Source organism: Citrus sinensis, chromosome 5 (assembly GCF_022201045.2).
Source record: "Citrus sinensis cultivar Valencia sweet orange chromosome 5, DVS_A1.0, whole genome shotgun sequence".
Taxonomy (NCBI): Eukaryota; Viridiplantae; Streptophyta; class Magnoliopsida; order Sapindales; family Rutaceae; genus Citrus; species Citrus sinensis.
This window is the reverse complement of record NC_068560.1, coordinates 18,724,905-18,750,228: the sequence shown is the minus strand read 5'-3', so window position 1 is coordinate 18,750,228 and position 25,324 is coordinate 18,724,905. Positions and strand designations below refer to the sequence as shown.

The 25,324-nt window shown below is 34.6% G+C and overlaps 2 protein-coding genes and 1 non-coding gene across 3 annotated transcripts in view; 2 read left to right on the top strand and 1 right to left on the bottom strand.

The window, feature by feature from the left end:
• Positions 1 to 25,324, bottom strand: part of LOC102628208 (protein ENHANCED DISEASE RESISTANCE 2-like) — an 81,420-nt gene that overhangs the window by 43,236 nt on the left and 12,860 nt on the right. The window lies entirely within an intron of this gene.
• LOC107174813 (disease resistance protein At4g27190-like) overlaps positions 1 to 25,324 on the top strand; it is an 82,931-nt gene that overhangs the window by 51,578 nt on the left and 6,029 nt on the right. The gene's annotated exons all lie outside the window — the stretch shown is intronic.
• Positions 8,503 to 8,609, top strand: LOC127902854 (small nucleolar RNA R71). The gene has a single exon (XR_008055491.1). It is a non-coding gene; the product is annotated as a small nucleolar RNA R71 (small nucleolar RNA).

Below are 25,324 nucleotides of genomic sequence, written 5' to 3'. Positions count from 1 at the left end.
TACAAAAGTAAAACACAAGTAAATCACTATTATTAAGTGCAAAACATTGATATTAAGGGAGGTAAATAATGCAAAACTAGTGCATAAATTGCACTCTAACAAATTCCCCCACACCAAGATGATGCTTGTCCTCAAGCATATAACTCAAGACTAATCTCAAATCTCCACTAAATTCTCATCTCAACTCATCCAAAAACAATTTTAAACAAGCATACCTCAAGAAATTAAGTCGATCAACATTCGAGAGACAAGGATTTTTAAAGCATAGAATCTCATAAGATAGAATAAGAACATTCAACCACCAAGAAGATCCATTCAAAATTCAAGTGCAACAAGATTTAATAACCCTATCATTGACTTCACTCCATGCACTCAAAGTGTTTAGGGTGTCATTTATACACTCAAATCAAATCAAAGAATGCTATTACCATAAGCTTGCTTATATATCACATCTCAATCCACAAAACATGAATAAAATGCAAAAATCTAAGGGTCTTAAAAGGGTTGTAATGGGGTTAAATGAAAAAGAAAGGTTTATGAAAGAAAAAGAGATCAAAACGAGAAGAATGAACTCATTGAATGAACTTATGATATCAAAATGCTTATTTCTACTCAAGTCACCAAGAATGTAAACATTTTTTTTTCGATTTTTTTTTCGATTTTTTTTCTTTTTTTTTCTTTTTCCTTTTTTTTTCTTTTCTTTTTCTTTTTTTTTCTTTTTTTTTGTTTGTTTTTTTTTTCGAATCAAACAAAAGAAACGAACCTTGCACAATTGAATTCAAGCATAATGCTTGTTGATCTAATTGAGAAACTTTAATACAAGGTAGAAAAAGCAACAAAATATATCCATACAATGAGTCCAAAAATCTCCTTAAATTGAGGCTCAAAAAGAAGAAAAATGGTTAAGTAGACGGAGAGAATTAGATGGGTAATGGTTAAGGCTCAAACAAAGGTAGCAAATAAAGGTCTTCGGGTAAAGAAAAAGGAAAATGCGAGAATAGAAAAATGGTAAATGGTTTGCCCTTATCATTTTAATGCATAAAATCCCGTAATGTGGCTTCAACATGCATAATAAAGCAAGTTCTAGAATAAACAAACTAGGATTGATATTCACATAACAAAAATAATTAGAGCAAAGTGGTTGCTCATAGGCTCAAATCCTCACAAAGTTGGTAAATTTGCCATCAAATCATGTACACTCTTCAAATGAATCAATCATCAATAGTGGTGTAGAATGAGATGAAGGTATGAATGAGATATAAAAGGAAAGGTAAAAATGATAATAAGCGAGAAAGATGTATGTAGTAAAAAAATGAAAGATAAAATATGAGTGATGAAAGAGTATGATAGGAAAAAAAAAATAGATGTAAATAATTTGAGATAGATGGGAAAAAAGTAGTGAGAAAGAAAAGAAAAGATAAAATAATAATATATAAAGCATACTAACTCCAAAATCATTTAAGGATGAGTAGAGTAAAAATAAATGAGTAGAGTGAAAATACTACTTCCAGACATCAATAATGCAAAAATCCCTCCCCCACACCAAGAACTTACATTGTCCCCAATGTAAGATAATCAAAGCTCACATAAAAATTAAAGCGTAAGGATAAAAGTTTAAGGGCAAAAAGAAACTTCCCTGAATTGTGAGCTTTGATCCACATAACGTCTATGGGCTTGGCGGAAATGGTGGGGTAAATCCCACACTCTCGAAGTATGCGGCCAAATTCTGCTCCATTTTGTTCAACTTGTGCTCCATTTTCTCTAACTGAATGCTCAAAGGTGGTGCGGATGTAGAAGGAATAGTTGGCGGGGCAACAGTGTTGTCGTCAAACTCGTCATCAGAGGTAGCACCACTCCTAGCATAAAGCTTCTTCGGAAGTTGAGTGGGTCCTGGTTCAGTAAACTGAAATCTCCCCTCCTTGAATTCGACCACACCTGTTCTTTCAAACACAGACATATCCAAAAATTCCTTTTTGCAAGCAGGATGCAAATCATTATTGTCAGGATCAAGCACACATAGGTTTATAGCTAACAGAGTAATGTATGGACCAAGAAATAAAGTCCTATACCGTTTAAGCACACTTTGAAATTGATCCGCTAACCAAAAACCTAAATTAGGCCTCACATCATTTAACATGCACCAGATAAAATAAAATTCAGTTTTAGAGAAAATTCTTGAGTGATCTTTCTTGCCTAAAAAATTATATGCTAAGAATCGATGCACACATTTCAAAATAGGATCACGTAAGAAAGAACTCTTTGATTTACTCGGGTCATAGGCATTGTGATCAACAGATAAATTACGCCAAAGACCATAAGGCTCAAAATTTTCGCTAAAGTCACAAGTTGTTCCTAAATATTCATCACTAGTAGAATAATCATCATCAATGAATCCTAAAGCTAGGTTAAAATCCGTGATAGAGTGTGAAAAATTTCGTCCCATTAACCTAAACTTAATGACATCCGGGGTATGCAAAGTAAAATCATTCGGCATAGTGAATTGAAAAGTAGCATAAAACTCCCTAATCAACTCAACATAACCCAAGCAATCAACATCAACAAACTTACGCAACCCAATCTTATCTATCAAAGAATCAAAATTATCTTTAACATTTAATTTTTCAAGAGTCGGGTAATGAATATACTTAGCTGGAAGTATTTTGCGCGTGGAAATATCTTTGTACCTCTCTTTCTCTTGTTGAGTCGCGAATGCGAGGCACCCTCCGAGATTGGATTCCGCAAGTGGCAAAACACTCATGCCTTTTCCATGCTTCGATCTTTGTCTCACGGCTTGGCGTGAATATGAAATTATGTTCCATGGAACCGTAGTGGGAGCGGCAATCTTAGATTTCTTTGCGACGGGTGTCTTTTTCGACGACTTGGAAGTAGATGCTTTCCTCTTCGGCATTGTTACAATAATTGCACTCACGGATTTCGATTTTACCCGGCTGGAATACAGGGCGTAGGCTGGTTGTGTTGCGCTTGCTGCTCGGCTGGAGCTTGTTGCGCGAGTTGGGGCTGGTTGTGCGCGCTGCTGAGGCTTGCTTTGCGGGTGCTGGTTCGTTGCTGTGTTGCGCGCGCGGGGCTATTGCGCGTAAGAGCTGGTTCGCGTTGCTGGTTCGTTGCGCTGCGGGGCTGTTTCGCGCGAGAGCCAGTTCGCATTGCGGGTCTGTGTTGCGGATCTGTTGCGCTATGCGCGCGGGACTGATGTGCTACGCTGAGGCTGATTCGCGCTGCTGCTGGTTCTGGGCGTACTCGTCTGTTGCTGTTGGTTGCGCGGTGAAGGCTGGAGCTGATACTGCTGGTTGCGGCTGGGGCTGATGCTGCTGTAAAACGATAATCAACAGTAATTTTTGAATTAGGGATTTGTGAACAGTGATTTTCGATTTTTGGTTTTTTTTTAATTTTTTTTATATATAAATAAATATATAAAAGAAAGAAAGGAATGAAAATAAATAAATAAATGATGATTTTCGATTTTTGGTTTTTTTTTTTTTTTTTTTTTTTTTTTTTAGTGATGAATCACTTTGAGACACTAAAAATTTCAGAAGTACTTTTCTAATAAGTACGTGGGCACGCCTTACCAAAAATTTTCTTCTGACCAAAATAAGCAAACACATTAAATTTCAGAAGTAGTTTTCTAATAAGTACGTGGGCACGCCTTAAAACTTTGAGACATTAAAAATTACAGAAGTACTTATTAGCTAAGACGTGGGCACACCTTATCAAAAATTTTCTTCTAACCAAAATAAGCAAACTCATTTTTTTCATTTTTTTTTAAAGAAGATAAAACAAAAACCAAAATAAACAAATCATTTGGGTTGCCTCCCAAAAAGCGCCTTTGTTTTATGTCTTTGGCTAGACACATTTATGTATCAATCTCCATAAATAGGATTCTCGAGAGCCAATTCCTCCACAATATTCACCGAAAAACCTTCGTAAAAAGGTTTTAAACGATGACCATTAACCTTAAAGGCTTTATTAGAGATTGGACTCCGAATCTCAACTGCACAATGAGGAAAAACATTAGTAACAATAAAAGGTCCTACCGAACGGGAACGTAATTTACCAGGAAAAAGTTTAAGTTTAGAGTGAAAGAGAAGAACTTTTTGACCAACAGAGAACTCCTTTCTCAAAATCATTCTGTCATGAAATGTCTTCGTCTTTTCCTTGTAAAATCGCGAACTCTCGTAGGATTCATTTCTAATCTCCTCCAACTCTTGCAGCTGCAACTTCCTCTGCTTTCCCGCTTCATCCATCCGCATATTGCATTGCTTAACCGCCCAGTATGCTCTGTGCTCAAGTTCTACAGGTAAATGACAAGGCTTACCAAATACTAAACGATAAGGAGACATACCTATGGGAGTTTTGTAAGCGGTGCGATACGCCCATAATGCATCATCTAATCGCAAACTCCAATCCTTTCGATTTGGACTAACTGTCTTTTCAAGAATAGACTTGATTTCTCTGTTTGATATCTCAGCTTGTCCACTTGTCTGTGGATGATAGGCGGTAGACACTCGGTGGGTAACATGATATCTTTTGAACAGAGCTTCCACCACTCGATTACAGAAATGAGTGCCTCTATCACTTATCATCGCTCTCGGTACACCAAACCTGGCAAAAATATTAGACTTGACAAAATCTACAACAACTTTAGCATTGTCAGTCCGGGTGGCCTTAGCCTCTACCCACTTAGAAACGTAATCCACTGCTAAAAGAATGTAAGAATTGCCAAAAGATGAGGGAAAAGGTCCCATAAAATCAATGCCCCACACATCGAATATTTCACATACAAGAATAGGGGTAAGTGGCATTTGATTTCTATGACTTAAATTACCAGTCTTTTGACAACTCTCACACGACTTACAAAACATATATGAATCACGAAATAAAGTAGGCCAAAATAAACCACATTCTAACACCTTGGATGCTGTCCTTTTGGGACCAAAATGACCACCACATGCATATGAGTGACAAAATTGAAGAATAGAAGGAATTTCAAACTCAGATACGCACCTTCTGATGACTTGGTCAGAGCAATGTTTCCACAAGTAAGGGTCATCCCAAACATAGTATTTAGCATCGCTCTTAATTTTATCCTTTTGAGCCCTCGTCAGATCACTAGGTAGTGTTCTTGTAACTAAGTAATTGACAATGTCAGCGTACCAAGGAACCATACCTTAAGTTACAAAGAGATGCTCATCTGGAAAATCATCTTTCAAAGGTGCTGCTTCTTCACTCGTGGTCAATCTACTAAGGTGGTCTGCAACTAAGTTTTCTGTTCCTTTCTTGTCACGGATCTCCAAGTTGAATTCTTGAAGCAATAGGATCCAGCGGATAAGTCTCGGTTTCGCTTCCTTCTTGGCGAGCAAATATCTGAGAGCTGCATGGTCAGAAAAAACAATCACTTTAGTACCCAATAAATATGAACGGAATTTTTCTAAAGCAAAAACAATAGATAAAAGTTTTTTTTCCGTTGTTGAGTAATTGCACTGAGCACTATCAAGTGTTCTTGATGCGTAATATATCACATGAGCAGCTCTTCCAACCCTTTGTCCGAGAACAGCACCAACAGCATAATTACTGGCGTCGCACATTATCTCAAAAGGGAGGCTCCAGTCTGGTGGCTGTATAATTGGAGCTGAAGTCAACAACTCCTTAAGTTTATCAAATGCTACCTTGCATGCTTCATTAAAATCAAACGTCACATCTTTCTGAAGAAGCTTGCATAAAGGCTGAGCTATCTTCGAAAAATCCTTGATAAATCGTCTATAGAAACCTGCATGACCAAGGAAAGAACGAACTTCCCGCACACATGTGGGATAAGGTAAAGATTTAATAACATATATTTTAGCTTTATCTACCTCAATTCCTCTAGCAGAGACTACATGACCCAAAATAATGCCTTGATCTACCATAAAATGACATTTTTCATAATTCAAGACAAGGTTTGTTTCAATGCATCTTTCAAGCACTTTCTTCAGATTATAGAGACAATCATCGAAAGAATCAGCATAGACTGTAAAATCGTCCATAAATACCTCTATAGTGTTTTCTACATAGTCTGAAAAAATACTGACCATGCACCTCTGAAAAGTGGCGGGAGCGTTACAAAGACCAAATGACATACGTCGGTACGCAAAGGTTCCAAAAGGACATGTGAAGGTAGTCTTCTCCTGATCCTCAGGCGCAATTGGTATCTGATGAAAACCTGAATAGCCATCAAGACAACAAAAGTGAGATTTTCCTGCCAACCTTTCAAGCATCTGATCAATAAAAGGAATAGGAAAATGATCCTTCCTAGTGAGTGAATTAAGCTTTCTAAAATCAATACAAACCCTCCACCCATTCTGAACTCGGGTAGGAACTAACTCACCATAAGAATTCTCAACAATTGTTATACCAGTTTTCTTTGGTACCACTTGTACCGGACTTACCCATTTGCTATCCGAAATTGGATAGATTATACCTGCATCAAGAAGTTTTAGAATTTCTTTCTTCACTACTTCCATCATGAGTGGATTCAAACGGCGTTGAGCTTGAATTGAAGGTTTGGCATCTTCCTCCAGCAGTATTCTATGCATGCACGTGGACGGACTTATCCCTTTAATATCTGCAATTGTCCACCCAATAGCCTTTTTGTAATCTCGTAGCACTCTAATAAGTTTCTCTTCCTCTAAAGTACTAAGCTTTGAAGAGATGATCACCGGAAGTGTCTCATCATCTCCTAAAAACATGTACTTTAGATGACTAGGCAATGGTTTAAGCTCTATTTTTTGTGCCTGCAAAATAGATGGAAGAAGTTTTGCATTAGATGAAGGTAATTCATTATTAGACATATGATGAGTTAAAGTTCTCAAAGAATTTAATTCATAAATTGTCTCTTGCAATACAGAATTTAAAACAAACTCATTTTCATCCTTTTGCAATCCTTTGAGGCCCAAACTGTTATTTAAAGCAGCTACCAATGAATCTTCAACATCCAAATAAAAAACTTCCTGCACTATAGGGTTAATAACATCCATAGAAAATACCGAATGTTCCTCACTGGGATATTTCATGGCATCATACATATTGAACTCTATAACCTCTCCATCAAACTCCATAGTAAGAGTCCCTTTATGTACATCCATTTTAGTTCTAGCAGTCTTAAGAAAAGGTCTTCCTAGCAAAATTGGGACAGAATTAGAGGAGTTATCATCTTCCATATCAAGTATATAAAAATCAGCAGGAAAAACCAACTCATTAACTTGTACTAAGACATCTTCTAATACCCCATCAGGATATGCATTAGACCTATCAGCTAGTTGAATTATCACGCCAGTTTCTTTTAATGCACCAATATTCAAAGATGAATAAATAGAACGAGGCATGACATTAATAGAAGCTCCTAGATCTAACATAGCCTTCTCAACTCTAACACTACCAATTTTGCAAGGGATAGTAAACATACCTGGATCCTTGCACTTGGGAGGTAATTTCTTTTGGAGAACTGCTGAAACATTCTCCCCCATATGAACTCTTTCATCTCCTCTTAATTTTCTCTCAACCTTGCGAAATGTCTCAAGGATGTCTTTCTCTTGTTCCTCCTTCTTGGATTTTGCAAACCGGCTTGGAAAAGGAGGAGGTATCACAATAGGTAGGGGTTTCGCTCTGGTGGGTTGCGCATCCTGAGATTTAGGCATCAATTCATTCTTTTCAAGCTCATCTTCTACATGCTCTGTCACTTTCTTACTAGGCTCTTGCAACTCCTTCCCACTTCTAAGGATGACGGCACTGGCGTTTTGCTTTGGATTCACCTCAGATTGTGAAGGCAATTTCCCAGATACTTGAGACTCTAGACAGCTCATCGTAGTTGCCAATTGACTCACTTGGTTCTCCAAGTTCTGAATGCTTGCTGTAGTTGCCTGCTGAAATTGTTGAGTGTTAGTCGCAAGTGATTTAACAATTTCTTCAAGAGATATACCTGACTTGGAGTTTGACTGTGGAGGTGTTGGTTGTCTTGGTGGATACTGTTGTGAGAATCCTGACGGCCTAACTCCATAGCTGAAGTTGGGATGATCCTTCCATCCCGGATTGTATGTTTGTGCATAAGGATCATACCTCCTCTGAGGCATGCCTGGAAATCCTCCAACTGCATTGGCTTGTTCAGCGGGTTCTTCTTGAAGTGTAGGACACATATCAGTTGAATGACCTATATTGTAACAAATGCCACAAGTCTTCACCTGTTGCACATTACCTACAACAAACTTTTCCACAAGAGAAGTAAGTTTATCTAAACGTTGTTCAACAGAAGAAATATTTACCTCATTCACCGTTCTTGAAGTGGCATCTTGTCTGCTGCCAAATTATTGTGCATTGGCAGCCATATTTGAGATCAACTCGCTTGCTTGAGTAGGGGTCTTGTTCACCAACACGCCTCCACTAGCAGCATCTATCATACTCCTATCCATCAATGACAGTCCTTCGTAAAAATATTGAATAAGAAGTTGATCAGAAATCTGATGCTGAGGACAGCTGGCACACAATTGTTTGAATCGCTCCCAATACTCATACAAAGTCTCCCCAGGAAGTTGTCTGATCCCACAAATATCTTTTCTGATGTTGGCAGCTCTTGAAGCAGGAAAGTACTTCTCAAGGAACTGCTTCTTCAAACCATTCCACGTTGTAATCGATCCAGGAGGCAAGTAGTATAACCAATCTTTAGCCAGCCCATCTACAGAGAACGGAAAAGCACGCAGCTTAATCTGCTCTTCAATCACGCCTTGTGGCCTCATACTTGAGCACACAACATGAAACTCCTTAAGATGTTTATGAGGATCTTCACCTGCAAAACCATGAAACTTGGGTAATAAATGAATAAGACCAGACTTTAATTCAAAATTTACCTCCAAATCTACATATTGAATGCAGAGTGGTTGTTGATTCAAGTCTGGTTCAGCTAACTCTCTAAGAGTTCTTTCTACAGGTGCAGGTCTATCCATCACTTGTTCTTCTGAATTGCTAGATGATTCAACTAAATCAGGTACTGTATCTATTTCAGAAAGCAAAGGCGACGATGATCGTTGTTTAGCTCGCTTCGTCTGCTGTCTCAGCTGGCGAGCTGTCTTCTCAATTTCAGGATCAAACGAAAGTGTACCTGTACGAGAAGAACGAACCATACACCAAGTAAAACATAAAAAGGATTAAATAAATGACACCAATCCCCGGCAACGGCGCCAAAATTTGATGGTTGTCGAAGCCAACAAAAATAAATTCCTACTCTAAATAAATTGTGTATAGTGATTGAGCAGGGTCGTGTCCACAGAGATCGGTAATTAATTAAATCCTTTTGAAACGTAAAACGTAAAATGGGGGAATTGTTGACAATAATAAAAATCAAATTAAAATAACAAGAATGCAAATTAAAGTTGTAATTCAAATTAGAGAAAGCTCTGGTTGAAGGAATTAACTCAGCTTGATTCGACTACTGATCATTGATTCAAATATAGATTATTATTACTCATGAATAGACCGGTTATAGCTACTGAGACCCTCTAATAGCCAATCTCTCCTTAACTAGTCGATAACCAAGGTACGACCGTTGGTTATTTCCCTAATCAATAGACAACCCTAGATACGATCATAGAATTTAATCAATTGACAGCCTGAAAAACCAGAGAGACCCAAATCCTAATCAACACATATGATGATTCATTTAAATTAGATTGTTTATTCTCACAACACAACTCTCTGCTATGTTATTTGTCACAAGCATTAAATTCTTCATACGATGAATCCTTTAATTGACAATAGATTAAGTTGATAATTAAATAGTGGCCAATTACCTAATTAACAAACATAATCATGAAACTAATTCAGAGAATAAACAAATACCCAAAAAGCAATAAAACAATTAAAGCACAAGAAAGATCTCACAGTAGTGATGAATCAAAGCTTCGTTATCCTTCAACCAGAAAAATAGGTTTAGTTCTTCATAGAGAGGAGAGAAAAATTAAATCTAGGGTTTCTTTCTTTTTCTCCAATCCAAAAATCCCCCTTTTTCACAATAGATTCCTCCCTTAAATACTCTCTCCCTCTTCTCTTTTAGAATTCTATTTAAAATAAAATCCTAATATCTGAAATATTAAATTCGTAATTACAAAAATAACCAAAAATACAAAACACGTTAAACTAAAAACTGCAGGTCCGCAGTTGACAGCACGCGCCCACGCCTTATCAACAAAGTTCTTCTGACGCTCATAATTTCTCCAAGAGAACAATCATCCTTAAACATCATCTTATAGCTCAATTTTATCATCAATCAATAGAATTGCACCTACAAAAGTAAAACACAAGTAAATCACTATTATTAAGTGCGAAACATTGATATTAAGGGAAGCAAATAATGCAAAACTAGTGCATAAATTGCACTCTAACACCAGCTGAAACCCCAAACATCACACCACCTATAATCTCAAACACTACACCTTTATCTACAATAAATCACACCTCTCCAGACATGCCATTATCAACTTCCAGATCACTTTCTTCACTTCCACAATTCATCATATCTACTCATCCTATGATTACCAGAGCCAAAGCTGGCATATTCAAACCAAAGGCATTCTTAACAGCTCATAACAGTTTAGAACCATCTAATATTGGTGAAGCTTTGTCTGATTCTAAGTGGAAGGCAGCAATGCAAGATGAATTTGATGCTCTCATTAGAAACAAAACCTGGAGCCTAGTACCAATGGATCCAGAATACAAGTTAGTAGGCTGCAAGTGGGTTTTTAGAACCAAATATAATACTGATGGTTCAGTTTCTAAGTACAAAGCTCGTTTAGTTGCAAAGGGGTTTCATCAGACAGCTGGAGTTGATTATTCAGAAACTTTCAGCCCTGTAGTAAAGTCTTCTACAGTCAGAGTCATTCTTAGCTTGGCAGTCATGCAAGGCTGGAAGGTTAGGCAAATTGATGTCAATAATGCATTCCTTAATGGGGATCTCACTGAGGATGTGTTCATGCAACAACCGGAAGGTTTTGTTTCAGAGGGAGGATATGTCTGTAAACTAAACAAAGCCCTTTATGGCTTAAAACAAGCTCCAAGAGCCTGGTATGATAAGCTTAAGGGATGTCTTACAAGCTGGAATTTCACTAATTCTAAGGCTGATACTTCTCTGTTTATCAGGCATGATGTCAAGGGTATAATTCTTATCTTAATATATGTGGATGACATTTTGATCACTGGACCAGATTCAAATCTACTGGAATCCTTCATTGCTAAGCTCAGCAAGGTCTTTGCACTAAAAGACTTGGGTCTAGTGACATATTTCCTTGGTGTAGAAGTCTGCTATACAGATAATGGGATGCATCTCTCTCAAACTAAGTACATTAAGGATCTGTTGTCTAAAGCCTCAATGCAAAACTGTAAACAAACTGACACTCCTTTCAGCACAGGCTACAAGTTGGAAAGATCAGCTAAGGGTTCTTTGGGTGCAGAATTTGAGAATGCAACTCTCTATAGAAGCATTGTTGGAGGGTTGCAATACTTAATTCTAACCAGACCAGACATTGCATATTCGGTCCATAAGCTTAGTCAGTACCTAAGTGCTCCTACACTTCAACATTGGTTAGCTTGCAAAAAGGTACTCAGATATCTTCAAGCAACTGTCACTTATGGTCTCTACATTCAGAAGGAGGGAACCTTGGAGACTATAGGATTAACATGATATTCAGATGCTGATTGGGCTTGTGACATTGATGACAGAAAATCTATTGGAGCTTATTGCATTTTTCTTGGCAATAACTTGGTTTCCTGGTCTTCTAAAAAGCAAGCCATTGTAGCTAAATCTAGTACTGAGAGTGAATACAGAGCTTTGTCAGCAGATAGCTCAGAAATCTCTTGGCTGCAATCTTTATTTTCTGAGCTTAACATCACAAAATTACCAACTCCTGTTCTATGGTGTGATAACCAAAGTGCTGGAGATCTAGCCAGAAATCCAGTTTTTCATTCAAGATCAAAACACATAGAGCTAGATGTTCACTATATTAGAGACAAAGTTCTTAACAAGGAATTGGAAGTGAGGTATATTCCTACTGAAGAGCAAGTTGCAGATGTCCTCACTAAGCCCCTGTCATTCCCTAAGTTTAGTTACTTTAGATCCAAGCTCAATGTATTTAGTAGACCCTTGAGCTTGAGAGGGGATGTTAAGGAAGCTCATATGCATAGAATGGTCAGTGAAGCAGAGGATTGTAACACCAGCTGTTCACAGATACAAGTGGATGACATGGCTTGCCAGCTGGAGCCTGGTGGCTTTGTAATCTCTTGCACACGAGAAGATTATTAGAATCTGTTATAGTCTTTCTTGTGCTGAATAGTTAGTTAGATAATTAGCTAATTAGCTTTTATGATTAGTTATAAAAGTTAGTTAGTTAAAATCACTACTGATGTATATAAAGAGAATAATGTACAGATTCATGATTATTGTGATTTCATGATAATAAACAATTTTAGTTTCCTCTGTTTTTTCAATATTATTGATTTTCTACTGCTTCATATCAGTGAACATGGAAGAAGAATAAAAGAAGTAGCTCAAATCCTGTAAAAAAGAACCTTGGACTTCGACTCTTGTCAAACAGTTGACTCTGACTGAAAAGGTATATTGCATTAGAGTTCGCGTACTTCTACCTTTTAGTTTATTCTTCATTTTATTAAAATGACACATTCCTCATTAAAAAAGGTGACTCTACATAAAAATGTGACTAAAAAGGACTGAGAGAAAATACAGGAGCACGTAAAAATGTGACTAAAAATGTGCACCCAGCAAAACCATATTAATCCACAACAGCGCAAAATAAATGTGAAAAACAAGTAACATCTGAAGAAGACAGTGATGCTGAAACATTGACGACCAATATAGTGTCTTGATTTGGTTAATTAAATATATTTTTGTTATCATCCACCTGTTCGCTTTAAATAATTTTCAATATTTTTTCGTTTGCCTGAAATTCCAAGGAAAAATATTTGTATAAGGACAAGAGTTAAGGGGGACAAAAATGAAAAAAAATAGGGCTCCTTTGTTTTCATTCCCCCGTTTTTCCGTTTGGTAATCGCAAAAATTTAAATCTAAACTTATGATGCAGGCTACAAGGCACCTGGTGGACGATTAATAGGGTTTATCTTTTATTGTTAATTAGGAATTTAATTTAGAATTTTTAGCTGAAACTTATCTAAATCGTCCTCTTTATATAAGCGAATACAATGATTTTGTGAAAGATATATGCAAAAACAATACTAACAAGGATATTTATTTATCTAAGATGTCGAGCTCTGATGCTCAGATATGGATAGTCCCATTTTTTGGTCAGGGGAATCTCTTTCCATGCATTGAATTATTGCAAGCAAATCGCTTCTCGCAATTACAAATCTACCCTCATCATTCTCTCTCACGTCTCAAGCACCACAGTTACCCATTTCTCTCTTCGCCAAGGCACACAGATTACAGGACAATGCAGCGATGCCAACGAATAATGCTTAGGGTAAAGACAGAAAGAGCTCCTCTGTTTTTATTTCTCTGTTTTACTGTTTGGTGATTGCAAAATTTTTTGTCCAAATAATGCATAGTTATAGAGTTAAGAATAAAATTTATGTTAAAATAAAGAAACATCAGAGATCCCGTGACATTATTATCCAGAGCAATATGTTTATTGGGTCGACATGGGCTAACATACATGGGTTCAAGCTTGCAAAATCCACATTTATGTATAATTATATAGTAATTAAATACTGAATTTGAACTCATACAACTCTTCAATCATTTGGATTTCGAATCTGTGTTAATTGAACTAAATACTGTCAGGCATTCGAGTAAACACATAAAGAATTCATGATTTAATGTCGTTCTCAATTTTGACTTCATAATATTCCAGCTACCGTTGTAGTTTCTATTATTGTGTGATAAATATGAATGATGTCTCAGTATAAAGACATGTCCCATTAATTGTACTTTATAGAAGATATATCTTTTTATACTAAGACTATATAGTGAAAAGTTATCTCTTCTATTAGGTACAATTAAGTATGGTTCCTTGCAAAGAAATGTAAATATAAGAGTCATAAAACAAAGTCTCTATTATTTCAAGTACTATTTCATTCACATGTTGCACATGAGACTTGAGAAACCACGGTGCACATAAGACACTTTACAATGATTTTGCTTGTCTTTTCCTAATCATTTACGTAATTGATTTTTTTAGAAAATGTTAGTAAGGATTAAATTACTTTAAAACACACACACACACACACACACATATCTTAAGTGTAAAGGTTCAGAAAATATATCGATAAAGGTCAGAAGTATCTAATAAAAGTTGGCCATAAACTTCAATATCCAAAATTGCTTTAATAAAGTAGCTGCAGTAAACAAAAGTCAGCAACCATAGGCGACAATAAATCACAACCAGCAACTACAATGATCCAAAACCAACATAGAAAGGCCTAGAAATAGTAAAAAATATTGCAATATATTAAAGAAGATTAATTCATTATAACTATGTTAATAAGGTTTTTTAGTAGCAATGTTACCTCCACTTGATTTTGCGGGGACTGCATATAATTGATAATTTCATCCAACATGAGACCTTTTGAATTACTTAATTTTATACCAAACAACATGAAGTTTATAAGAAATATTAAAAACACGAAAACTCGTTATTTGTTTTAAGACAGAAAAAAGTGAATAAAAAACAACAACAACAAAAAAGAACTCAAATTACTTAATTACCATAGCTATCAACAAGTTTTTGTAAAATTTTCATCATCTCACTAACTTTCTCTCTTCTTACCTGAAACCAAATAATGACAAGACAACTGCCCATTAGACTATGACAAAAGTTGGAAATTAAAATAATATAGTAGGTTATTTTGGATAAATTGGAAAAAGAAAGTTTGAATTTATATTAATATACTCACCTTTTTTGTTAACCCCTATTTGAAGGGCCGAAAGAGTAGTAACAGTAGCAAAAAATTCAAATAATAGAAATCAGAGTGCCCACTACATATAAATGGATCTAAAGAATAGATTATATAACAGCTTGTTTCTTATGAATGATACATGGGATTCCACAGATAAAAATAAAAATAAAAATCAAGTATGTGAATTAAAAAAAACCCTAACCAATAGGGGTTAGTGAGATATTTTAGCTAACTATTAGTTGACAGAATCTGACACAATAAAAATTACTATCTTATCACAATGGAAATCTGAATTATAAAATTACTGAACAAAACTTTTAAGACCTACAAGTCCAAATAACATCAAATAAAATGCCTAACCAGCTATTAAATATAAAATGTCCATGTAGGACTAAAGCCCTGTGGCCAATCCTTCAAAGTTCCAAGCAACAATATGATAAAAACATAATGCATAATATTTAAGGAGCTTATCTGTAAAACTTCCATACAGTACTTATCATATTGAACAATGTACCTAATGAAATACTGGCTTATTTCTACAGAATATTACGATCTACGTACACCAATTTCTCAAGCAATGCCATATAGAAAGATATATGGGACCCCGAAGAAAAAAGGAAAATAAAAAATCGAAGTATGTTAGTTATGATTTCAGCTTTTGAACTCAAAGTCTGTGACAAATTTTGCTTTGGGAAATACTAACAAACACTTGAGAAAAACTAAAGTGTATCACACTTGAACCGTATATAAAGCACAAGAATAAAAACAACAAGGGGGCAAAAAGAGGCTTGATGTATCATCTTCATTAGTTAAACAACATAAATAGAATCAAAATATTAATGCATACACCAAAACCTTCAAAATTCTCTAAACATTCAATTTTTTTCAGATTAAGAAAATAAATTTATAAGAAAATCGAGAATGCGTATTTGTTGCGGTATATAGGGCATGTAAGCTCACTTCTTTGATATTTATCCCCATCGTTCAATTATTGTCATGATCTCCATCGAAACCACGAAACACAGCAAAAGTTAATTGCGAAAAAAAAAAGATACTAGTGGCTGCTTAGGTGGTGGAAACAAATATTAACGAGTTTGAGCAGAGTAACTAGGGATTTTTATTTTTAAAGAGAGGAGACCATCAAGCTGTGAGATTTTTTTTTTTTTTTTGTCAAGCCGTGAGTTAATAAGAGTAACTGAGGGAGGAGACAAAATAAAACACAATGCGGGGAATTTTGGGTTGAGAATTTTATGTTTTGGAAATAAATAAAGCAGTCAAAATAATTCTAAATACTAGGGATTACTGTTAAAACTTTTTCACTACATATTATAATTTCTCACTTCATAAGTATTACGGCTGTAGATGGTATCCCATATTAGTATTGGTTCGATCATTTTCGTCAACAACTTAATTAATAGTATCTATAAAAATTTAACCCAAAAAAATTTAGTGGTTATTATATAATTCTATTAATCATCACAAACAAGTCTAATCAGAGACCAAGTAAAGTGTCACTGAAACAAAATATTTTGCTCATAAAATACAATGTCAATCAAGACAAACTTTTGATTACTATCTCTTAGTTTTTTGAAAATAGGTAATTATCCATGACAACAAAATAGGGTCTTAAAATTGGCTAAAAGCATAATAGTTCTGGAGACTAATATTTTATGTCACAAATAGGTTAACTAAATTTACACCTCTTTTTCAGCTACGAAATAACTTTGTAAAAAATAATTATATTTCGCCACTATATATTTTGTCATAAAAGATTATATATTGTCCCAAAAGAGCTAACTTTGGACAGACTTTTTATGCCAAAAAAAAAAAAAAGTCTTTTGTGACTATTGTAAAGTTCGTCAAAAAGAAGTTGAAACAGGGACCAAGTAATATGTCTCAAAAAGAAAAAAAAATTGGTTATCAAATATAAAATTATTCAAGACAAAACATTCAACAACTATTTTTTAATTTTGTCACTGTAGGTAATTATATATGACAAAAAAAAAATGGTCTTAAAATTAGCCAAAAGAACAATAATTTTGGCTACTAATATTCTGTGTCATAGATTGTTTAGTCAATTTTACACCCCTCTTTTAGTTACCAAATAATTTGGTCGCCTATAATTATATTTTGTGACTATTTATTTTGTCATAAATAGTGAAATATTGTCTCAAAATACTCACTTTTGAAGGGAATATTTTGCGCCAAAAAAAGATATCTTTTGGTGACTAAAATAATTTGTCATAAAAAATTTTAATTACTGACCAATGAACAAGTCTCAAAATAAAAACAATTGGTTACAAAAAACAATATAAGTTAGGACGAGATTATTAGCTACGATTTCAAAAATTTGGCACTCCTCAATAATTAATTCTATTAAAACCGCATTTGTTTTTACAATTTTAACCACGAAGGAAGTTACATTAAAAGACAAATAAAAATCTAATGAAGCTCTTGCAAGCTGCCTACACAATTCGAGTTGGATTTGGGTACAAAACTTCTCTTCTTTGCACCCATTCAAAATAACGGAGAAAAAGCTTAAGTAAAAAGCAATTGATTATATATGTTCACAAGTTCTTACTATTATTTTCTGGCCAACAGTGAGATTGTATATTATTCTTTCAAATTTAATGAGCTAATTTTCAATGCTTATAAATAGATTTCTCTCTTTAGAAGTTCTCGAAATCCCCATGTTCTATTATTTCTTTTTTGTTTTTTTCCGTATTTAATGTTTCGTCAATGTATGCAATTGAATTGAAACAGCTACAGAACTTTTCGGTTTCAAGCATTCTAGAATAAAAAATTTGTATGAGGCAGAAATCTCTTCACGACAAAGATATCATCATTTTTGCTTCTCGATGGAGGTTCTTTATTTTGCTAAATTTAATTTCTCCACTCCTCCCTATATCAGAAAATATCATTCCCTGTATATAAAAATGGATTATTTTGGTAAAATTCTCCATATTGACTTCTTATTTCTCAAAGTCCACTCTTTTCTAATGTAAATTCAAGTAGATTATCAGAGCCAGCTTTTTATGTAGGCATTTTCTTTATTTTCATAGCGAACAAGGGTATTAAGGGAATTGAAGGTGGTGTTATAAGAGGAAAAGTCAGTTTTGAAATTATTCAAGGCGGTATAATTAAAAAAAGGGGTTTTGAAAGAATTATTGAGGGGTGTGAATAGCACCACTCATATCTATTTTGTCTTCATCAAATTCCGTTAGCTTACGTGGAGACAAAGCAAATCAAATGGTGCATTTAGAAGGTACAACTGTAGAAACCGAATTTGTTCTTGCAACAGAGGAGAAACAGGGGCTCTCCTTCCATTTTCCTGGTTTTGTGTTTGGTGATTTTAAAATTTTATATCTATATTTACGAAAAAAGAAAAGAAGTTTTCAAAACTATTTTTTTATACAAGTTCTGTCTCAACTCAAAAATTGCTCATGACCAAAAAACATCTATGGTTCTTCAGTTACTCAAAAATTCCTCGTTTTTGTGTTACTTTTTTTTTTTTTTTATTCTCAAGTAATTTTATCATGGAATTGTTAATTTTAATTGAATGTTGAACAAGCCTTTATTTCTTTTTTTTTTTTTAATGAAATTAAATAAATGGTGGGGGTATACCCTACAAATTATTCTCTCCACCCCATATTTTGTATTGCTTTTACCACATGAAAAATTAATTTTAAACGATAAATTTATTTACTTGAATATTAAACCATGTCATGAACCAATTGACAGGTTGAAGAATTAACTTTCAAGTTTCAACATTATAAGATTAATAAATAGCATAAACAAATTTTTATTTTCATTTAAATTAATCTAATCCTACCAGCTTCATTTGGATTTCATAGTGGTTGGTTTCATGTATCACACGAATTGTTAGGCACCAACTAACACAAGTATATGTTACTCAAGCATCTCACTTGAATAATAGTCTAAGGAACTTTGATTCGGATGGTAGATATTTAACTAACTAAAACTAACCTTCTTAACTACTCAAAGCTCATTTACTAGTAAAAGTAGAACCCTTCTCTGTCAACTTATCTTGTTCATTATATAACAAAAGATATTTAGTGAATTTTTTTTGGGGGTGGGGGGTGGGGGAAGGGGGAAGGGGAGATTATGATAATAATTATGTTCAAGATCTAGCGCTAGGGATAGATTTGCCTATGACTATTTGTTGATCCAGTAATTAATTTGAACAGTATTGTTAATTTTAGTTGAAACTGGAATGAATTTTGTGAAAGATGCTTTCTCATAACTAACCAACTAAAACTAACAATCAAATTATCAAAATCAGAGCAACACTTCTAGTAAAACTATAAAAGTAAAACACTTGCTTCTCCATCAAGTCATCTCTTTATATATAACAAATAATGTTTTATGAAAGATGGCAAAAGCAGTCAATAACAATTAAGTCTCAAATAATTCATAAAAGATGTCAAGCTCTGTTGCGAATGCTGCTGAGGCTGAGATTTGGATTGTCCCATTCTTCGGTCAGGGACATCTGTTTCCATGCATTGAATTATGCAAGCAAATCACTTCTCGTTGTTACAAATCTACCCTCATTATTCCCTCTCACATTTCCACCACCAGCATCACCCCTTCCTCTCTTCACCAATACCCTCTATTTGAAATTACCGAAATACCCTCCCCATCTCAACCACTACCATCACCTCCTTCTCACCACCATGTTGTCATGCACAGCCAAATGCTTCAAGGCCTTCGAAACCTCCTTTCAACCCGGAACCCGAAAGCCGACCTGTTTGCGTAGTCATCGGCGTTATGATGGGCTGGACGGCTGATGTTTTAAAGAATTTTGAAGTTCCCATTGTTGGGTTCTTCACTTCTGATGCTTGCTCAGCAGCTGTGGAGTGTGCCATGCGGCAGGCTCGCATCCAGGACGTCAAACCGGGAGAGGCCCGTTTACTTCTTGGGTTACCCAAGGATATTGCTTTATTCGAATCGGATCTTAAACGCAGGCCTCACGGGTCCCTTCCTGGTGGTCCACAACCTTTGTGAGGTGCACCCGGTTCAGAGAAAATAGGTCCATCAGAACCGAGTGATCAACCACACTGGATGAAGAAAGTGGAGGGATCGATGGTGTTGATGCCAGTGTGGGGAGTGGGCCCATTGTTACCTGAACAATTTTACAAATCGGCTGGTTCAGTGCTTCGTGATTGTGAGATGAGAACCAACCGGCGGAGTTCTAACATGACCGAAGATGAGATCATTCAATGGTTAGATTTGAAATCATGTGGATCCGTGTTATACATGTCATTTGGTACCGAAATGGGTCCCACCTTAAATGATTATTCAACATTAGCCAATGATTTAGAAGCATCAAATCCACCGATTATTTAGGTAATTCAAACTGATGTAAATAGATTGGATCCTCCACGTCATTTAACCAGCTTATTTTTGTAGTGGTTTAGATAGTAGAGTCGGTAAAAAGGGTTTGATAATAGATGGAATGGCGCCACAATTATTGAAACTGAATTATCAATTAATAGGTGGATTTTTATCTCACTGTGGATAAAATTCAACTGTAGAAGCAATTGGCTGTGGGGTCCCAATTTTAGCATGGCCAATTAGAGGTGATCAACGTTACAATGCCAAATTGGTGATCAATCATCTCAAGGTGGGGTGCATGATCTCTGATGATCAGTCAAAATTGATTTAAAAGGATGATATAGTGAGTGGTATAGAAAAGCTTATGAGTGATCAAAGAGATTGAAAAACGAGCTCACATGCTTCGCTGTGTATTTAATCATGGCTTTCTTATGAGTCAGTGGCTTCTTTAATAAATGCTTTCAAAGATCTTGTTAGCCAGAAATCAATTTGACAAAAACAATTACCGTGTATATTATTAACGAAAAGGCTTTGATTCCGTTGGCTTGGGTGTAAATAAATCGAATTTATCAAGAACAGACATCTCAGCAACTACATAATACTGTATGTAAGCTTTTGTTAATTGACTGCATTCAATCATTAAATCAAAAGCCTTACAAAGCATCTACAATAAAAAGATAGCACATCCTCCATCCAAACGACAAAAAACATGGACTCGCAACGCAGTTCTTGCTAATTAATTAATAGGTAGTCATATTCCTCCGAGCAACAAAATGAACATCAAATTGTTGACGAGGCACCATATGCACAAAATGTTGAGATTGTTTAATGTTTAATATTATGGGGAAGTTTTTAATAGATCTTCATTTCCCTTGCATATCGTGAGCTTATAACCAAAAATGGGACTATATAGTTGTGTGACAAACAAAAAGGGAAATTTTTTACTATTCGGCTAAATTTTAATGTCAATAATATAGGATCTGAATTCACTTTAATATGATATCGACATATGTAGAAAATTCCTGAAGTAAATAGATTTTGTACAAAAGGTATCGACCAAGAGTCAGAGGAAAATTAAATAGAATGTCTTTTAATACAACAATCACTGGTGACCCCGTTTGGGCATCGTTTGAGAGTACTAGAATATCTACTACCAACTCGATCCTAGTTGAAGAATGGACTTGTCGTCAGATGAGGTTGTTCCCATTGAAGCTATTAAAGAAAGAAAAAGAAAAAGAGTGCCTGCAAAAGGGAGGAAAGTGGGAGGAGTTGAAAGGCTATCAAGGCAAATTGGTCGCATTGTTGATGATGAGGAAATGGAGGTTGAATTCAAGAAGAAGATTATGGTAGTAATGTTCTTGAAGGTCGAGAGATGGAGAGATTCAGAAATAATAGTGCAGCAAGTTTAATGAGTGGATAATATTATGGTCATATGTTTTTTTTTTACACACATGTATATAATATTATATTTCTATGAACTATAAAGATTAAATTTTTGCATTTTCTTTTTTGCACTTAATTTATTAATCAATTTAATGATATGTTAGTATTTGTTATATCACGAACTACATAACAAATTTTTTAGTTAAAAAAATATTGAAGTTAATTTTATTGCAAATTAAAATAGTTAATAAAAAATTATTTAAATATGTAATAAAGAAAATTGAATATGCTCTTAAAAAATCTTGTAAATAAAAAAAGATTTAAATAATAATATTCTAAATAAATTACAAACAAGTAAACAAGTACATTTTTGTCATTGTACATGAACATTTTAAACTTTTAATTTTCATTTACCAGATTTGTATAGTAAACCATTTAAAAATTGATTGTCAAATAATCATCATTTACCAAACACCCTAATAAATTATTTGTAAAATTATTTTTTTGTTCAGAATCAAGGTAGAAATTAATTCTTGGAAAGTAAAGGAAATCCCAAACATACCCTCAATCAACCACCGGAAGTTATTTAAGTTGTAGTATCTAATAAGTTCTATTAATAGTGAGCGCATATATCAAATATATAAAAATAAGTATTTTAGTTATTATCCACTTGTTCCCTTGAAATCATTCTCAGTTTTTTTTTTCTTTTGCCTAAAATTCCAAGAAAAATATATAAAATAAGAAGAACTCTTTTTTTTTGTTGGGGGGGGGGGGGGAGCTCCCCGGTTTTCATTCCCTTGTTTTGAAATTATCTATCATCAGTATAATTTCATTTTGAACAACCTAATAAAGGACTAAAGGAGAATGGTTTAGATTAGTTGCTTGGATTCCCTTGTCTCGGGGCTGTGTGGTCAGGCCTGTCCATCAGGCGGATTCAGATTTTGAAAGTTATCTGAATCTTCTTCCCCATGTAAGCGTATACAATGATTTCGTGAAAGACATATGCAAAAACAGTACCAGTAAGCATATTTATTTATCAAAGATGTCAAGCTCTGATCCTCAGATATGGATAGTCCCATTTTTTGGTCAGGGACATCTCTTTCCATGCATTGAATTATGCAAGCAAATCGCTCCTCAAAATTACCAATTTACCCTCATCGTTACCTCTCAAGTTCCCGTAACCACAGTTACCCATTACTCTTTTCACTAAGGCACGCGGATTACAGGACAATGCAGCGATGCCAAACAAGAATGCATAGGATAAAGAGACAAAGATGAAACAGAATAATGTAAAAATTTTATTCAGTAAATCCACTAGATTTGCTAGGAAAGTGGTACTTTCAGGCAAAACACCTACTCCTGGTTTAGGACAGGGCTCCTCTGTTTTCATTCCCCTGTTTTTCTATTTGGTGATTGCAAAAATTTATATCTAAATAACGAATAATACTTACAGAGTTAAAAATAAAATCTCTGATAATTAAGAAAAAAAAAGAAAAAAGCATCAGAGGTCCTGATGTTATCATCCACAGAAATATGTTTATGTGAACATGGGCCGAAATGGGCTAAATAAAAAATACACATTTATGTCTAATTATATAGTAATTAAATGCTGAATTTGAACGTACACAATTATTCAATTATTTGGATTTCGAATCTGTGTTTATTGAAAATCCTGGTCTGAACACTATCAGACATTCGAGTAAATACATAAAGAGATTGATTATTTAATGTCGTTCTCAATTTTGACTTCATAATGCTGCAGCAACCGTCACACTTTCTATACAATTATTCAATCATAACACAAAGAGAGATTGAAAAAAGAGAGAGAGAGGATAATCAGGGACTCGTCCGTTATCATTCCCCTGTTTTTCAGTTTGGTGATTGGAAGTAACAATATTTGCATGTACTCTTTATTTATTTATTTTTCAATTTTTAACTAATTCATTCTTATTCTTCTCAAAGCGTTTGGTAAATTATATGATAATCTGATGAGATCTCTAACATTAACGTCCGCATAATCTAGTAATGAAACTTCTTATTTTATAATAATCAAATTGAAGATTTGTTCACACAGTTTTGTATGATGACGAGTTTTCATTTTTCTGTTAAACATAAGAACAGTTTCTAAATAATGTCCATGTGGAATTAGTAATAACGAAGCATCATTTGTGGACAGAACAATTGAAATAACAAAAAGCATAACTGATCAACTCACTATTGATCCTACTTTGATGATTGCACTCTAGTTTGCCTTATCTTTTATCAGGCATCTTACGAAGCTCTTCCCTACTAACAAGCTCTGTAAATCAATGTGCTTTTCAATTTCGCCGGATACAAGTAATGTATATGCCAAACTTATTCAAGCACAACAGGTATCTATTCGTCGAAAACTTCAACTTAATTATTTCATTAGAAAATATGAAACGCTTCGTAAGGTATTTTGGCCGATCCATTTCTTGTATCTCACTGCATGCTTTATTAAAGCTTCGTCTTTGTTCTTGATTGGGAACTTCAAAATTAAATCCTAAAAATCGGGTATAAAAGGGGTGCTTGGTTAAGTCTTCTTCTTTTGCAATTCATTGTTATTCCTCTCTTCAGCTTTTTACTCACAAATTCCTCTGCAGTTAACAGTGATCTTTTGCTCATTAAAATTGTCCTTAAATAATTTCTTTTAATACCAGTTCTTGCTTAATGCTCAAGGCGAATACAGGGCTCATCAACTCGCTGATCCCAGATAATTAAAGAGGTACACATATTCCTAAATCCTCTAATAATTTCTTTTAATAGCAGTTCTTACGTAATTTCCATCTACTTTCCAAGAAAAAATTTCTCTGGTTTGTTTTAATCTTATCATTCTTTTTTGCTTGAGTTTTAACTTATTGTTCATTTGTAACGTCTGTGTTCTTATTGGCTTTGGTTAATTTGCATCCATTTTCCCAAAAAAATAAATAAATAAAAAGTGTTCATTTTTATTCAGACCATTGGATCCTGTCTGTTAATAGCAAAAACTATAATCCTTGCCCCCCCCCCCCCCCAAGAAGAAGAAAACATGCTCTGTTCAAAAAATTTAATCTTTTCTTAGTTGGTTTGTTTGTTTGTCATTTTATTATATTTGCTTTTTATCAAATTTTACTCGGAGATAAAAGATGAGTGAGAAATATCCTTTTTTTCTGAAGCAGCCAACAAATTTTAGAATAGGGCTAAGAGTAATTACAAATTCAATTAACCACAAAAGTTATTTATACTTATCACCTGTAAAATTAAGCTTATCATCCCAAATAGAGTTGTTTGCATCAGAAATTTTCTAGCATTCATCAGCATTATCAACATGTCACAAGATTGCCCGATAAACAAGATAAATCAATTTGAGCAACTTGCTCTTTATTGAAATATCTTTTTTTTTTTTTTGCTTGCCTGAAATACCAGAAAAAAAATATGTAGATGAAAAAAAGGGTAAAACAAGTTTCCTGTGTTTTCATTCCCCTGTTTTCTGTTTGGTGATTGAAAATTTTTATATCTAAATTTTTATGATCTTTCATTGGGGTTTTTATTAAATAAAAAAGAATTAGAAAGTGTAATTCTAAACTCACCCTTGTGCATTGAGCGATTAGGATTATGTTCTCTT